The following is a 19,113-nucleotide window of genomic DNA, read 5'->3' as shown; positions in this document are numbered from 1 at the left end:
GTTAGGTTCCCTATCTGCTCAAGAGGTTTAATAAATCTCTTTTTCTGAGGACAGTTCAACCTAAAATTACATTTTTCACAGTTAGAAAATATGATGCATGGGGTGAAAGTGAATTTTAGATTACTGTGAAGTATGTGAAAGTTGTGCCCCACTTCAAGTCTGTTTTGATGCCAAAGCTCCCTTTGATTGTGTAATTTGAGACCATGCAGGGCAGTGAGGTGTTATGGGTATTTCACTCATAAGCACAAAACCTCAAATGTGATTAATAGTTGATGTTTTGAGGCTGGTGCTTCTCAGTATTTGTTTTAAGGAGCTGGGAAGGAATTTTCCAAGATGTTCAGTGAGACTTTGTAGAAACTTCCAAGATTTCTTTTTTTTTTTTTTTCAACTTAACTTTAATAACTGTGTTATTTATTGATCAGCTCAGAGTCTGTGCTCATGCATTTGTGAGGGACCAAGAGAGTCAGGCGGGGGTTTATTTACCTACATTTTTTAAATGATATGAGAGACAAACCACTTTAACTTTAATACGAACACATCTAACAGTTAACAGGTGAAAGTAATGAAGCTCTTTCTAGCTCGAGGTTCACATGTGAAACTGACATTCAGGCAAATACTAACTGACAAACAAAGCAACCCAGTTTCCTCAGAAATAAATTTTTTTCTGTTATATTTGTGTTGCTAGATATTGTTCACATGTACCATTTTCTCCGTGGAAGGAGGTTGTACATTTGTGTGCTGAAACTCATTGTTGGGAGGTGGTCACGGTGGATGGTGGGGCGTACAGTGCGACGACTTTGACACCTTGGGTTCACGTCCTCGTGTGTAGTTAGGTTTAGGCTTCAAAAACACTTTGAGGAATGTTAGGGAAAGATTATGGTTTTGGTAGAAGGTAAACATGTTGTTGCCTTTTTTTAATCAAAACTACAATCTTTTTCTAGTCTTAACCAAGTGCTTTGAGTGCCTCAGCAATACAAAGAAAAAAGATAAATCACACTTTAGTTGTCACAAGAGGATGTAGGAAAACAAATGAAATGCGCTGTTAGGTAACATTTTGTAGATGTGCTTAGTTTGTATTCTGAGACCTGGCATGTATATTCATTAACACTGTTCGCTCATTATGTTCATGAACAACATTATCCAAACAGCAATATGTTCTCTTCAAAAATGATTTGCTGTCGCATGATAGTATTATATAAATGTAGTTTCTAGGAAACAAGGTAGGATAAAAAAAAAACACGAAACACAAATGAGAAAAAGGAGCACACAAGAACATACACTAAAGTAAAGAGATAACATTAGCCACTAACAGTGTCTCAGCTTGATCTACAATGTTACTTTTCTCTGTATCATTTAACAAGACTTCAGATTTTACAGCCATGCTAGTGGTTCTGTGAGGCTATACTTAGGCATTTTGGTGCTTTGAGCTAAAGGCTAGTGTCAGCATGCTAACATGCTCACAGTGATGATCTCATGCTGATGATAAGCAGGTATAATGTTTACCACGTTCACCATCTTAGTTGATCTTAATGTGTTAACATATGCTAATTTGCACAAAATAAACTAAAGCCGAGGCTGATGGGAATGTGATTGGTTTAGCAGGTATTTAGACAGAAACCAAAGTTATCGCCATTTGTCCTTTGGAGGGAAAATGAATGTGAATGTGTTAAGTCAGGTCAATTTTTATGTATATATAGCGGCAAATCACTACAGAAGTTTTCTCAGTTTCTCAAATAGAGCAGGTCTAGTACATACTCTTTTATGTGCACAAATTCATGACAGCTTATTTAATAGTTGAGAGTATATGCAACTAGCAATAGCATGGTCCTTTAATAATACACATAAAGTTACCGCTCAAATTTTGAGTTCCACTGTGAATCCAGGTGAGTTTGTTCTGGCCAAATTCTCCACCTTTCATATTACGATAAGTCAGTGCCTAGCTTTCTCTTTTGCTGTGTGCAAAGGCACAGAAAATAAGATCTAAGGCATGGGGGAAGATCTCACCTTATAACTAATAAGTGTAGTCAGTGTGATATATGAAAGTACGTATCACTGTTTAAGTTCTATGTGACTACTGCACATGCAACCTAATGTGAGAATAGAGGTAAAATGAAATGATTTGCAGTAGGACAACTCAACTTCTGTACCTAATGAGACTGAGCTTTATTCTTATAGTGCTGCTTAGTTACCTTCATTTATTGTAGGAAAGTGAAAAAGAAAAATGAAATAAATGAATTTTTGTGATTCAGCACCAGCGAAATGAGAGTGAGTTGAGGAAAACAGATAAACCCTCTTTATTCTTCCTTTGACATATTGCAAACGATCTTATCAACCCTCTCCTCTCCTGCTTGGTCTCCTCTTCCTGACTTCCTCTTCTTGACAGACAAATCCTGTTACAGTTGGCAATAAATCCAAGAATGAGACACAAATTACAGAAGCCTGAGTTTTTACCAGGCTGGGGAGAATTGGGATGTTTTCATGAGGGGAAGGAAATGAAGAGCACTTGTTTTTTTAACCTGTTTTGTTGGTGACTGCTGCACCACCACCTCCACAACCTGTCAAAGTGACAGCTCTGGCAGCGCTTGGGCACAACGCTGACATTATTTGCAGATGGTAAATAAGGAAAAATATCTGGCTAGCAAGTATGATTCATAGTTAGTCCCAGCTCTTGTTTACAGACAAGTTGTCACATTCATTTAGCAAATTACGCTCGTGCTTGGGGCTCTGTAAAATGGTTTTACCCTCCCACTTTATTGGTGGAGAGGGGATAGTAAAAAATAATAAAAGCTTTTTTCTCTCCTCAGCCTTCAAAATCTGTTGACTCAGACTCCCTCAGAATCATTGATCTCTGCGAAGGGATTATGCAGCAAAGGTGCCAAAGCTTTATTGCAGTTTTTTTTTTTCTAGTATTCAATTAATTGTACAAAATTTCAACCAGCTAAAGGCAGCTCCATTACTCTGTCATAACCCTGCTTAGAGGCTTGTATGTAACAGGATATGCTAATACTTGTCGTACTAAGCCCTTGTAATCTTCATGCTTGAATTTGTGAACAGAGGACCATGTCTTTTCCACATACTGTAAATACTGATGGCATAATATAGCTGACTGTAAAAAGTCGCTTGAATTCCTCCGAGTTTCTAAATGATCCCAAAGAGTATAATGCAGCAAACTGTGATGCTGCAGCAGTGATGTACAAGAGTACACCAAGTATGACTGAATGATTACAAAACGAACAGTGACAGATTAAGGTAAGATTCATATGTATACCCCCCCTGTATAATACATTGTCCTGGAGACTGCAGACCATATGCTTATGTAGCAGTCAGTGAACCATGAAATCACTTGGTTTTCATGAGGTCGATTTGCATTCTCAGGTTAAAACTCAATGGGGCAGGAGAGGTAGTTGTAAAACCTTCATTTGGTGTATCAGTCCTGTCTTTTCTTATTACAGCGGCACAAAATGATCAGTGTCATTATAACTGAAATTACGCCACATGGTAATGGCATGGGACATGCAGACAGCAATAGCACCTTGTGCTGGTTTTTAAACAATCACTGGGTGAACTAAATTTGGATCATTTTTCATCATAAGCTCTTCTATATTCTCGGTTGACAGCATTTTCCTCAGTTAATGAAGTTAGATATGAATATTCACCCAAGCAAATACAGAACATAGCACAGTGAAAATGATAGAAAAAAATTCTTCAGATGAATTATTGTTTTAGGTTTTAATAAGAGCTGCTTGTCCTTTGTGCATTCATATTACTCTTAAGTATACTTACTGCCTCATACTGCCACAAGACTGTGCTACTATTCAGCTACCTAAGCCCTTATGATATTTCCTCCTGTTGATGTGATATGAACACGTCAAACCCCTGAAAATTTCCATAAACTGCACCGTGCAGTCTGGTGACGATGCCAGAACCTGAACACAGTGTGTTAAGATGTGCAGACCTGCCTGTGGAAGGATTGTGCACATAATTGGTGGAACCACATTGCAAAACCGTTCTTTGGGAATTAGGGAAATGTAAAATCTAATCCTAGTGAGCAATTTGTTCTTGTGGGAAAATATAGCTTGATTTAGATTCACTGAGACACTGATTTATCATCAACACAGGAGATGGATCTGCTGACGTGTGAGCTGGTTATTTTAGTATGCGCAGTAGTGCTCCCACAAAATTGATGGAATTCAGCATAGACAAGCAATCCTAAAAATGCTTTGGATGAAATCATAACATCTACTGAGCCTAAAGAGATCCAATCTCCATGACAACTGAGCAAACTCCAACTGCCGATGAAGACCATGTGATGTGGTTAAAAGGACCCAAAATGCTAGGGGACATTTAGTTGGTATTGTTTTGTTTAACCACTGCTTACAAGGTTAAGAAAGAACTTGTATGCTCTAATATAGAGTTTGTCTGACTTATTTTTGCACTTTCTACTCTTGGTGATGCCTTTTATTTTGTAGTACAGAATTTAAACATGGTCAAAAGCAAACTTAACTTTATTATTTATATCCACTCACTGCAAATTTAGATTAAATGATTCATCACTTGCCAGTTGTTTTGGATTAATATCATATTAGGATGTTTGATGTTTTGTGAGCTTTGACCTACTACGAGGTTTTACAAAATTTTGGCTGATCATATCTCTAAAACATGTCCAGTCCTCCCCCAAAGTATTGTAATCTAACTGGAGCCAAAATTATCTCAGAGATGTTTCACAGAGCAGTGTGTGCAAAAAACAGCATTTCAACACAGTTGTGATCTTTTTACCATGCATGACCTAAATATCACACAATATCTCATTTGTATTTTTTAAATCTTGGATGGTAATTTTTACTCCCCTCTGAACCTCTTAGAGCTGAAAAAGTTAATCAATTAAATAATTAGTCAATTTAAACAGAAAATCAAGTAATCTTCTTTCTTTCTAGCAGCATGGCTTTAGGGATGGCAATATTGGTCTGTTGGTCCACAATTTTTATCGAGACAGAAACCAAACTAACTGTTGGATTAACTCGAAAGTTTGCACATTCATAATGACTTTTTATCTACCACCATCAACAGGTCAAAGTTTTTACGTATATTGTTAAATATCTCAACAATTCTTGGATGAATTGCCATGAAATCTGGTACACACATTCATCCCCTCAGGATGACATCCTCTGACATTACCTCTAACGTCATCTTTGAGTCAAAATGTCAAGTTGTCTAATACTTTTGTTTGTGTCTGAATACCATGCCAGGAGCATGGCTGTGGACTCTTAGTCGTGTTCATTCAAAGATGCCAAACATTTCATGTGTAGCTTCTCAAATGTAATGATTCGCTTCTTTTCTCTTTTTGGCAACACTGTATTTCAACTCCCCCTATTTAGCATTCATAAGCACGACAAGGACACTTAATAAATAGTTTATAAAACACTGTAATGCAGTTGTAAACATATTGTTCTAAACACTTATTCCATAGGGACATTTTTTATTTCATAACACCTTATGTGAAGCATATGTAACATTAAATCTATCTAAGGTATAAATACTTCTTCACTGTCCATGACAACTGAGCAAACTCTGTTCACAGGTGAAGGCCACATGAAAGCTTGGAAGTGAACCTTGAGTTAGGAACTCAACCCAAGGTTTCCAAGGTCCAGAATCAACCTTCAAATTCAACATGTCTTTTATGAGTTTTTTTAATTTTTTTATGCAATGGTATTACAGCCAAAGACATTACAAATGGATTTACAAGCAAAGGGAAAAATTGTGGTTAATTTCTAAATCCAATAAAATACAAGTAAGAAAGTATTTTGTACCAAAAATATAGTCTCTCAGTCTAATTTTCATTTAGGTCGACACATTTTCATTTTCAAAAGAAAACTGTGATAAAAGAGACACAGCATACCTATAACACCTAGAGAGGGAGAAGTACAGAGAAAAAATAAATAAAAATGCTTGTAGCAATTTGGTTTAACATAGTTGCATACATTACATGTTACAGTGAGATATTTGGACATCAAGGAGAATACACAAAGGAAAAAATAAATGCATACAAAATTATGGATGTTCCACCAGTTCATTGTCTTAAACAAATCAGGTCTCAGGTTTGACATATTGCACCCATATATCCCAGTGTTGTATGAAGTCCATCTTTACGGTTAAAGATGAAGTAACCTTTTCCAGCAAGTACAGTATATCTATCCAGTTATTTATGGTAAGTCCAGTCCGGATGAGTTTTAAACACATTTATAGATCATTGAAAGCTGCCTGATAATAATTATTAGATCTGTGTGTATAGTGAATAGGATATCAACAGGACTTGTTCTTATGTGTAATCAAAAATCATCAATAAATATAACTACATCTGTGTTACACTGTGTTATCAGCCATTCATTGATACACCAGTTATGGATACTTTGTAGGAAAAGCTATAAATGTTGACAAATACATTCATGAACATAATGGACAAAACTACATGATAGTGTGTTATTGTGTGTTATAAAACAGTTGTTAAGTGTTTGGATAGTGCTTTAAAATGCTAGATAGTGGGAAGGATTAAAGGTAAGTGTTACTCTTTATTCTGTATCTTTGTAGATTGACCTGACAAACAAGCATTGGTCAAACCATAGACTTAACCTTGGGCTCACTAGGCATTTTACTCTATTTTCTGACATTTTATAGATCAAAGGATTTACTGATAAATTGAAAAAAAAAATCGGCAGATGAATTGCAGCCCTAGCTGCATTGTGGATGAACTGCAGTCACAGAGCAAAAAGAAGACCTCTATATCTGGATTTGAGGATCTGATAGTAATGTGAGCAAAATCCAATTGCATGTTCAGACCTGTAACTTAACCCATGTTCGCGTGAATGGATGAAGTCCTATTGAAAAGCCTCTGCACCTTCAGCTAATGCATTACAGAAGACCTCAACATGTGATCCTCCAGCTTTGTGTGCTGGAGTCTAACCGTGTTATAACCAGCCTTAATTATCACTGTGACTGGGTTTTTATGTGATCCCAACCTGCTCCTTTAGTTCCAAGCCTTCTCTTAGTAACCTTGCCCTCCAGCAACAGCAGATTCATGAGTATTGATTGGCTGGGGAACACACACACACACACACACACACACACACACACACACACACACACACACACACACACGCACACACACACACGCACGCACACACTCACCATTCATCTTTTCTTGACCTCAAATGCCAAAGGTTTGTAGAAGCTAATAAAAAGCTAATTATTCAATCAAACTGCTCCTACAAGCAATTTTCCTTGAAACTGTTTTGTCTCATTTCAAGTAAAGAGCTCAGTTCCGTTCGAGCCAGGCCACAGGGATGGGAGCGTTCATTAGAGTCTGATGGTGTTTTAGATTAGTGAAAATGGCTCAGACAGAAACAGATGCTCGTCCTTAATAATCATCTCACTTTTGTGGTTTTGTCCCCAGTTGACTGAGAATTTTGCAACTAGTGAATAAACGGAATATATCCGATGTATTTAAACACATTAGGTGTACACTTAGAGACATACAGTATCTTCAATATGTTAACAGTTTTGGGCTATTGCTCATCATGCACACCTATTAGGTAGATGTAATTAGGCTTTGACTGTGGCAACACAGCTGCTGAAAATCCATGAATGCATACAGTACTATGATTGATATCTTGCCATATAGCGTATGTGATCCTGTGTGTGTAAATCAAGTCATTAATCAAAGTGCTGACGTGAAGAGTAAATTACTGTAAAGCCAGAGGTAAAGGGAAATGGTCTGATGGCATTCAGTTTCGTGGATCTGCTGAGGATAAGTTTGACCTCACAGTTATGACAGCTATAAGGCTACTCTACACCTCTGAACAGCATTGCTGTTTCCTCAACGAGTGGCTCTGTCTGCTGAGTCATGATGACATTGAGAATGTCCTAAGCGTGTTACAGCTGCGGCTGCTTTATCACTTGTCTTTATCTCGGGCACCGTGATCCCTGCAGTTAGGGAAAGGAGGAACTCGATGAAAGATTAAATTCTAACCAAAACCTTTACTCCAGTCAAGTAAGCTAAGAATAATTAAAGTGTGTAATAAATACACAGGAATCTCCTTACATGGTCATGGTGGAATTAATTTCACATACTTCTGTGGTCTATTAAATGCTGTGGGTCCTTTGCTTACCTGCCAGTAAGCTCAGGAATGGCTATCACTGCTGTCGATATCTGGGGAATGGAGCACAAATAAAGGCGACTATCTCCACTATGAATGCATTCACTCAAATCTATAATTGATTGAAGCTCCAAGGCTTGTTTTTGTCTCCCTAGATGGTCAGCAGGGTCTGATGTAATGAGATGCCTCAAGGTTTTTGCAGAGGATTCTTTGATATCCAAGAAGGAAAGGTCTCTATGTGGACTGAAAGACAGAATGTAACTGCAGAGAGGTAAAAAGGGAAGTCTCAGCCGCCCCTGTTATCATACCAGAGTATTCTAAGTAACAAAGCTGGCAGTGCAGACGGATGACTGTCTCCCTAACAACTGTCTTTGTCTTGCTCAGATAGGAAGGAAGGATTCACAGTGATGGATAATGACTTGACGGAGTATGTCCTTTGGCCAAAGTTGCCTGGCACCAAGGATTTTTTTTTTCTGTCCGTTCACTTCATATAAGGGCCTGCAGAGAAAGAGAAATAGAGAGGTAAAATCTTGTGGCTGTGAGAGCAAACTGGAGCAGGGAAGTTGAGCGTTTGATACAGTGAAGGGGAGCCATGTTGGAGATTAAGCGAGACCCGCTTGTTCTGGGCTGACACCGGACTTATCACGCCTGGCCAGGTGATGATCTGATGCTCGGAAATGAAGACAAAACTGAAAAATCAGTTGTAAGGCCATTCTGGACGGGTGAAGGACTTCTTGTTTGAAACAAATTTAAACTTTATGAATCTCCCAGTGGTTGCTCAGTCACATTGCAGTCACACTGCTCACTGTCACACTGAGTGTCAGACCGGGCTGCAGCACCACTATACACACAAGTGGAAGGCGTTAATATGCATGGCATGATAGACTGTGAAATGATAGACCGTGAAATTTGTGACACCTACACTGTTACTTTGTTTCTCTGCTTCATTTCTTAAACTCTTGACATGACAGCACTGAACCCAGCCCGAGATAAGTCGAAGAGCACTATAGTGACGTATCAAAAAGCAAAAGCTTGCGTCATAAATACTTTATTGCCTAGGTGAATAGCTGAAGGTGACAGGCCTAAAGTCCCTCTCTGAATACAAATTCATGTACAGTAAAGCTGGAAGGAGAACCTGAGTGGAGAATTCTGTTTTTTAATGCATGAAGGCTCTCTGCAGACAAATGCGAGCGATATGGTAATCTCTCTTGGATTGCGTGCTGCTGTACTCAGAGCTGAGACATGTCATGTAGCTTGTTTTGAGTTCCAGGGACAAGTGAGAAACTGAGGGCCTGCGACCTTGGCAGTCACCTCTCTCCAGTGTGAGAACAAAAAAAACAAAAAACTTTGCAGTAAGAATAGCCTGTTAAGTGAGTTACAAAACCTCATTCGCATCCATCTTCCTCAGATTGGTGCATATAATTGCAATAACGTTATGTTAAAGTGTGCAGTAATTATTTAGACGCATTAATCACCTTATTTTCTCAGTCACAAAATCTCATCACAAGCAGAAGATTCGCCCGTTCTTTGTTTTGCACAGATAAATTCCAAAGCTGTGTCAAAACATGATTAATTTTTCATTATGCTCCCCTTTACACTTTGTTCTCCTTCTTTAGCTACAATGATGCAGTGAAATATTAATGACAGGACACACATTCATAGTCATGGTATCTCCAACTCTGTTTTTCTGGTGCGTCTCCCGCAGCTTATGCTTCTTTCTTGTTGTTTCATAATCAGATCAGCGTTCATATCGCACCCAAAGCTGCCAAGTGGAAAAAGGAGCAAGCTCAGTCAATGAGATTATGAATGTATGACTGCTTCTCTAGTGTGTTGAGGAATGTTGCCTCCTCCACTAGAATACTATCTAGAGGTAGGTGATAAACATCCCAAAATGTGTTAAAACAACCACACGTCTGGCAGGGTTTTTAGTGTAGTTTGCGAACTCACCTCAGCTGTATGTGTCTAAATCCTAACAAAAGGCCTAAACCTATTTTTGTCCTCTAGGTGGTGTTTTCCTGTGGAGTCCCCTGCCTCAGCCTTGACTCTCTGACCGCCAGCTGATCGGGATGCTGATGTGAAACCTGCAATGGAAACCAGGGCTTGATATCTGGTGAGTTTGTTGCAGCTTCATCATCAGCTGGAGCGGCTCTAACTGTGCTGAAAGTGTTGTGTTAGCAGTGGGGCATCAGCAGATTGAAGATGCAGTACTATGTAGATCACCGGTGGGAATATATTACAGAAAAGACGATGAAACTACAGGTGCAGGACAGAACTGGGTCAAATTTGCAAATACCTTTTTCTTTTTTATGCAGCATTTGTTTTACACAGTTTAAACAGCCTTATGGGTGGAGTTTGTCAAAACAGAATCAGCTTAATTAGCCAGGTATGTTTAGGCATACAGGGAGTTTGGCGCAGGTTTTGACTGGCTGTCAGTGCAGACAACAGTAAGATACATATAGACATGCATCTAAATAAAGGCTAGATTGAAACAGAGATGCACAAACATAAACATATGGCTATTCTGTACAGGCAGGTACTGTGGGTATGAAGAAAGAGATACCCATACTGTATATAGATAACAAATGCACAACAACATACAATGTCTGCAGGGTTACAAATAACGTGTGGGAGTATTTCTCTTTATATGCAAACAGGAGGTGGTTTATGGACAGTATAAAGAGCCTCCTTAGATTTACATTTGATAATAGAGGATTATATGCAAAGGCTCTATATTAAACTGTCTTACACTGTATATAATTTGCAAGTACAGTAGATGTTTTGGTGTTGCAGGGTTATTATCCTGGGATTGTTTTGTGACATCACATGATGTCTGATTTAACAACAACAAACACTTTGTGATGGATTTTAAAAGGGTGGTGTTCATTAAACAGTATATATAAATGTAATGATTTTTTTTTTTTATCCTCAAAATATGCTAGGAGGAGGCAGTCTAGCCAGGAAGGCAAGACGTGGGGCAAAATAAGGCCACAAAGCTCGTGTTGTTGTTCATTAAACTTATTGCTTTGAGCCTGTCAACATTTTCATTATCTCTTTTAGTCTCTCATCTTAATTTTGACAGCAAGAGGATATTGTTGAGAAATTTTAGTAGGAAAAAATACAAATTACACACTTGTTTGCGCATTTAGGGCTCTGTAGCAGCTACCAGAGCAGAGATGGTTGTGAGCAGGGTGTGAGGTGTCATTTTATTGTCCCATTTCAGGAATCTGGAGGTGTACAAGTGCTGGACGTGACTTTCCGTTGCAGTCTGTTCTTGTTCTGTTTGGTGATGTCAAGCCAAATAGTCAGATAATGTTGGGGGTTCCACAATACTCCTCTATGAATAATTACTCTCCTGCCTAAACCACTGAACTAATTTTGCCAAGTATTTCATGTGATGTGATCCACGTGCTGTACATAGAAGTTCTATCTGGAGTCTCAGTGTGACTGACTGCATCTGTAACTAACCTGAAATGGGCCATAAAACGCTCTTCACAACGCTGGAGCAGTACATAAATGCAGTTTCATGTTTCAATTGTACATTATATAGCATAAAACCATTAATTAAAACCGAGCACACCAGAGGATAGAGTTAATGATCTGTGCTCCGTCTTCAGAGAGCAGTCAGCTGAAAATAATTGTGTGCATCTGAAGTGCTGTAGGTACCTGTTTCCCCTTAACATCTGTTTGGTGTATTTGGAGTAGGTTTGCATCCTGAAAATGTCATTGCTCTACATCTAGGCACTATATCTGATGCCGCGTGCTGCCAGTAACTGTGCTTTGCTGAGGGCGTGGTTTTAGGAAAAGGTCTGGGTAATTCCCCTGGGGTTGGGGTTCAGTAAGGAGGGGGGTGGGAAGTGAGGTTATTTTCTCTACCTCTGACCCATTGTGGTCAGAACCCCTGTGGTTCCTGCGGTCAGGGGGGAATCACACGGTGCTGAGAACAAAGAAATATGATGGCTCCCACTTGTCCTCTGCTGGTTCAAAGGGAATGGCAGGGCAGTGCTAATTAGCCAGCTTGTGTTACTGAATTGAACATAACTGCTGTTCCCTTCAGTGTTCCCCCTCCCCCTCATCGTACGCCTAACAAGCAGCGTCTACAACAGTCATGCACCCTGCATAACTCTGCATATTTTGTGCACTGTGAGACATCCTGTTCTGTTTCTGTCCTAAAAAAAGAAAATAATTCCCATAGTTAAATTAATCCTTTCTAAGAGAATTGAATCAACCCATCCCGTCAAATAAAAGCAATTTGTGTTGGGAAAGTACAGCAATTTTGGCCCATATGTATTCTTTCGGCATCTTTGCCCAGCTGTTCTTTCGAGTGTAGTTTAATCCTGGTTGTCAAGTTTGAGGGCGATAAGAGGCGTAACAACAGGATTCCCCACCAGTTCATCTCTGCCTGCACAAAATTATGGTACTACAACTGAGAAAATGGTGCTCTATAAGTAGGTAATGAATACACGTTTTTAATCAGGGATCGAGGGGAGAGCGAGGAGGAGGTCAAGTTATTACCCTCACATATTCAAAATTCCATTGTGCATGTATGCCGCCCCTCCCCTGTCTTGTGTTTTGTGGCCTGCTTCTCTTGTCAAGGTAGTCTGAGTTTAGCAGTCAGTGTTTCATGGAATACCAAGTATAGGAGACAGTGACAGGCAGCGTCGGGTAGCAGCTCAGGGTATTGTTGAGGTTTACAGCACATATCAGCAGATATCATCTCTGAGCCTGATTCTTGTAACTGCAGCTCTAATCACCCACATAAATTAAGCTATACACTCCTTGTCATCCACATCTCAGAATAACAGGGGTTTTGTGAATTTGAAATGGTGCAGCTGAAGCTATTTCCAAAAAAATAGTGGAAAATATAGTAAAATCAAACACACCTGCATGCGTGTGAGCACAAGTCAGATACAATAGATGCGTAGCTCCAGGGGAGTAGTGCTCTGCGTCTTGGTGCTTTTTCTCTCTCTCCCTCTCTCGCTCTCTCTCTCGCTCTCTCTCTCTCTCTCTCTCTCTCTCTCTCTCTCTCTCTCTCTCTCTCTCTCTCTGTCTCTCTGTCAAATATCTTTTTGTAAGTGCAGATGCACTCAGGGTTGGCAACATATTGAAGACTGAGTCACTTAAACAGCCTCATCTTGACATACAACTGACTCAGAGTCTATTGATTTCTTCATACATCATATTCTTTTGTATGTTTGTTGTTATGTATGTATACGGGAGGAAAGGCGTTCTTCAAACTCCTCCGAGGCACATATATTTGTCTCGGAGCTCCCTGATTTACGGCGTCACATGATTAAAAATTCAGAGGCATGTTTAATGACACATGGAGGTGCAACCTTATTGCATAAGCGTCCTCATTACTTACAAGGAATATAACTGAGTTTAAGAATCAATTTACATTAATGGCCAAGAATAACACAATCAGTGTTTGTGAGCATAAACAAGCCTTTCTCCCAGAGCAGCAAAACAGAGAACCTCTGATCTGTGTTGTCATGCAAGTGTAAAGCCCGGAGCTCATTCATTCAAAATAACAGGTGCATTATATTTTGATGCAACTTTTACTGCAGTGCTTAAATCCAAAGAGGCAAGCTTTTGAATTAAAAAAGCATCTGAATCAGAAAGGTATCAGTTTTTTTCCCTCTCTCCTTTCTCTTTCATAAATTTATCTTTTTATTCACTTTTTCAGAAATCAACAGGGCATGACAAATTACAGAGCAGAGCGTCTCTCTGGTTCATGGCTATCAGAGGCAGAAGTTAGTGAAAGTTCAGCGATACCGACAGTAGAAAAACTAATTCAATGCTGAAACTAAATTGTTCTTCCTGAGGCAACCCAAACCTATAACATATTTAAAATATGCTCAATTTAATTATCCTTCATAGTGTATATTGTATGAATATTGCCTAGATGATGTATGTTCAGACACATAGGTACAGTTTTGGAAGTAGTGTTGTACTCACTGGAGTTGCATTAATGAATAATATATGTTGCTTTTTCTAGAGAATCAAAGCTTTTCTCCTAATGGGGCAAAAATAATTTCCATTGAATTCTGATATGAACTTTTATGCAAATAGAGTAGGCTGTTTATTTAAAGTGCTATTTATAAATCTACCATAGCTCAAGGGGAAAGGCCTTTACCACCTGCTGTGCAGAGATACATAAAGAAACACACCCACTGTGCTCCCCTCACTTCTCCTTCATCATACCAAATGTGAATATCTGAACAACCATCTCTGCCCTCTGCTTTTTTTAAGTGCCTCATGATATAATGTGGCCATCTGTGCATGGGTCTAAACAAGGCCATGACAGGAGTCCCCTTCCTTTCATATCATTTACCAAATACAGCGTAAGGGAGTAGGCTGCATGATAGTGGCAGACGAGTACAGTAGCTGGTTATGAGCCACAGCTCCTCCATTGTCTAGCATGCTGGAGAAAGAGTGGGAGCCCCTAAAGAGGCCTGGCAGAGTCTCTGCTTCCATCTGCCTGCATGCCTTGCCATGGAGCCCAGCTCGCACCACTTGAGATTATACTCACGTCCAAGCTGTTACTGTAATTTGCATTGGCTCATAGGCAGAGGAGAGTGAGGAGGAGGAGGAGCTGCACATGAGGCAGGGATGTTAAAAGTGGTCCTGGCAACACAATGAGCTCGCCTGGTTGTAGTATTATGGACAAGTGGCATGGGCAGAGCTATATTAAAGTGCAATAATGGCGCTGAGCAGGTTGCCCTGTTGTCCAAGATTATGGTGTGTGTTAGTGTCTGGAGTAAATTATAGAAATGTCATTTGAAACTATCCCAGTCACATTCTGTATTGGTGTTGTATGTTTTATAGCTGCATTATTCTCAGTTCATTCCCCGCACCTGTCTCCTGCAGCATATGAAAACTATCAGTCAGACTACATGAAACAAATAAAATATCTGTCATTCCAAAAAAAAAACATACCCTTTGCTATGTATTCCACTAATTAGCAAGTGATATCTCCAGTTCCGTGTAATTCATTTAGATGAAAGATCACTCTCCTGGAGTAAGCCCACACAAACACTGAGGAAATAAACAGAGTCTGCACAAGAAAGGGCCAGGGCCGGAGATCAAAACGAAAGACAAAACCACTCGAGCTACCGCGCTGCCCTCTCTTTTTCAGATCATATATCAAACCTGGGAAGTGATCTTAACATCTTCTTTAAGAATTCATTCAAATCCAAGGCAGCGAGTTATTTACAAATCATTTTCTGCACTGAGCAGACGTCTGCATTGAATATGGCAGCAAGCACCCATTTGGGAGATGTTGAATGTGTAGAAACTGCTTGATGTAAGATTTTGAATGAAATTCACGTTCTGCCCAATAAAAGGGAACAATACCCCCCCAAAAAATCACTTTCAGCTCAATCCCAGTGAATGTTCTCTGATGTCCTCATTTCTCAGGCTTAATTTGTTCCTAACTTGATAGCTTTTGGACAGCAATTTGGTTCAGTGGCTAATTTATCAAATTTACTAATTAACTAGAGACAGAAAATAAAGAGCAATTTCTGATAATGCCACCTTCCTCAAATAGGTTGTGAACTAATTATTTATGGTACAGCCACATGCGCAATGGCCCATAATGAACTTCCTCTTGCTGGTGGTAAAGTCACTAGATGTACTGTATTTAATGTTTCTTGTCCATTAACATCGGCCAGTATAATTATTTCAGAAAATAGATCTTGACCTTTTTTGTTATATTATAGTTAGTTAGAAGAAATATATTTCCAAGGTTAAACAGCTATGCAATTTAAATGAAACTAAGGAAGTAGCTAAAGCATTTTGATGACAGGGTTGGAGGTTCAAATGATTTAATCCGGTTAATTTCTTTTGGCTGGTTTGGAAATCATCAACAACTTTACACAGTAGTTAATCCAGTTTTGTAACACTGATTTTCCATTATAGAGAAAGTGCAATTGACTATTTTACAAGGATCCAGCTGTATTAACTTTGTGCACAGCTATGAAAAAAATTCTAGATAAAAAATAATTATGTGACTGATAAGCGAGAGCTAAATGTGTCTTTCAATCTCAAATAACAGGCCTGACAGGTTTGTGATTAGGGACTCACAAAGTGTGGCATGAGCTTGTCTGCGCTCAATCTAGACATTTCATTGATATAATTACTAATTATACAGATATGTCATGGATTAACTGCATTGACCTAATTTCCACAAATAACTATAATCGGAGGCAGAATTGTCAAATAAAGATCTAATTCGCTCTGAATCATGCATATCAGTACTTCTTAAACATGACCCTTATATGAACCTGGCAGGTAACACTTCCAGGCTCGGAGATATAAAATTGGGTCTTAATTTGATTTAGATCTTTCTAACACTTTGATATCTTAAACAATTTATTATTATCGTGCATGTTACATAATTGAGTTCATTATTTGCATTTTTTACGAAACTTTACAGAAAGGTTGGGTAAATTTTAAAGGTACCATGTGGAGTTTTCAACCACTAGTAGCGCTGTGGAGCACTGTTTTTTAAGAGTGGCTCACCATGGCCCCTGCTCAGACCTGACATTGACATGCATCCGCTGCAGCAGTGATCCGATCACAAGTCAACATGCATGTAGACAATGTACCGTAGCTTTCCAGTTCCTTTAAAATCATCTTTGTAAATGTTTTATGAATGCATTAAATGCAGTTATTAGGCCTCAAGGATACATACAATGTGTTTTGTTCTTTCAACAGGGTACCTGTAACTTGAATGTAGTTAAAGCAAGGCTGGATCACCAACCAGGCAAGGAGGATAATGCTGCAGGGCCCCAGACCCTCAGGGGGCCCAGCCCCCTCAGGTTGTCTGTGTGTCATATACTTTTACTAATATTAAACATTTACTTTGTGGTGATTTCATTATTTGCTAATTAGCTTGATAATAACCACTACAGCACAATGAAAACTGGAATGTAAAGAAACTGAAGGTGGCCCCTAACAAATCACAAGGCCCTGTCTTGTAATGGGGCCTTGTAAAAATATAGGTTTATTGTCTTAGATATTTCGTATGTGCTGTATATTTCTAAATAAATTTGTGTTTAATCAAATAATCACATACCAACTGAACACACAGCAAACCCTGAGGCTCGTTAGTTTCCTGGCCCCTGGGGAGGGGCTCAGTAGTCCTGGGCTCCCTTAGTGGGTTAATCTGGCACTGCAGTTGAAGATAACATTTAAAAATACATGAATAAAGAACAACATGGCACCACATTTTCATGGTGCACCCCATACTAAAGCAAAACAAGTCAATACATATCATACAAACCGCACAAATAAACAAATTCATAAATGCAAATGCAAATCCAGTATTAGCAGTTTTACAAAAGATGGTGTATAAGATTAATGCGATTTGTTTTGTTTTGTTTTGTTTTGTTTTGTTTTGTTTTTAGTTGTCACGGTGAACAAATAAAGGAACTGGTACATGGTGATGTTGTTGGCAGCAGCAAGTCTTCATTCAATTCAATTAATTTTCTAGGTACAAAGACAACTGTAGATAAATCCACACCTTATGTCTATTTACTGCCCCACTGCCACTGTGTATGTCTTGCCATTGAAAGGTGCTTTATTTGACACAGAGACCAGATTAGTGAGGCTCAGACACCCTGTAGTGAAAATATGAATATAATACCCAAAATATTTGTTTGACAAAAGTTCTGCCTAGACCTGCTTTTTGCAGTGTTTCCTTTGAAGGGTGTTAAATTGAAGCCGTGTGATCCATTATTTGTGTGCACTGACTGAATCACATGCAGGCAAAGCTGCCTCTTTCTGAGGTTGTGACACACACAAGCATTACAGCCTTGAGTGAATTTGGACCACTGTCGTCTATATCAATTAGAGCTGCATGAATTTTTCCATTATTTTTTTACAGTAGATTTATTCATGTGGATCCCATTGGTAATAAATCTCAATTGTTTTTGATAATTAAATAATACTTTAATCTCAAAGGAGAAGGTACACATAGGATATTTACTCTGTATTTGACTTAATGGAGTCATATACATATAGTAGGGTCTGGTTAGGAAGCAAGGCAGTACTCTAGTTTAAGAAAACCAGAGGCCAGTGTACTCCATATGAACTGCTTGTCAGGTGGTCATATAGCTCCAGAAACCCACTCCCCCCACACCTTTGGGACATCTGATTGGGGGACTTTGTGTGACCATTTCTGTAACTTTCTAGCTCTCTGTTTTCATTCCTGATACAACTATATTTCCTTCACTTAGTGTGTGAACAGCCAAGTGCAACACAATGAGGGCATCTCTTCCAGGAGAGACTGTCTGAGAATGCATACCATTATCCTTCTTTTTAAATGATACCACGACTCCCCTCTCTCTCTATGATGACCGGCTTTTAACACCACCTTTGAATGAAGCCGTCAAGAACACTTTTGATGTTCATGTTGGTGAGACACTACATTGTAACAACTAATCGACCTGAGCTCTGTGAGGCTGTACTGAGGCGCAGCATAGCGTTGACCTAATTCTAATGTTATTATGCTAATATGCTAATCAGTACCAAACACAAAGTACAGCTGAGGCTGACGGAAATGTCAGTTTTGCAGGTATTTGGGCAAATTCAAATTTTGACCTGATGATGGCATTGCCAAAGATATTACAATTCATCCTGTACTATGACTCAAAATCACAACTTTCAACCACATGGTGACACTAGAGGAAAAGTCAGAGGATCACCCAAATCAGGATACATCCTATCCAGGATAGGAAACATTGTCCGGAAACCATGAATGTTTTTACAAAATCCCATTCCCAATTTATCATTTAGATTTCTGAGATATGTATCTGGAAAGGAGAAAAATTTGACCTGCTGGTGGCACTCGATACAATGTCAGAGAATCACCAGAGTCATTAAGATCCGTCATCTGGACACCATGGATATCTGTATCCATGCAATAGTTGTTCAGACAATTCACTAAAAAAAAACAAAGGCA

The 19,113-nt window shown here is 39.0% G+C and overlaps 1 protein-coding gene across 4 annotated transcripts in view; it reads left to right on the top strand.

Moving 5' to 3' along the window:
- Positions 1-19,113, top strand: part of lrfn1 (leucine rich repeat and fibronectin type III domain containing 1) — a 157,301-nt gene that overhangs the window by 121,335 nt on the left and 16,853 nt on the right. For all 4 annotated transcript variants that reach the window (XM_056373503.1, XM_056373502.1, XM_056373501.1 and 1 more), the window contains one exon: positions 10,155-10,260. The gene's annotated coding sequence lies outside the window, so the exon portion shown is untranslated. The remainder of the gene's footprint in view (positions 1-10,154; positions 10,261-19,113) is intronic.

Source organism: Seriola aureovittata, chromosome 4 (genome assembly GCF_021018895.1).
Source record: "Seriola aureovittata isolate HTS-2021-v1 ecotype China chromosome 4, ASM2101889v1, whole genome shotgun sequence".
Classification (NCBI taxonomy): Eukaryota; Metazoa; Chordata; class Actinopteri; order Carangiformes; family Carangidae; genus Seriola; species Seriola aureovittata.
The sequence above is the reverse complement of the archived record's forward strand: the minus strand, read 5'-3'. Positions and strand labels throughout refer to the sequence as shown.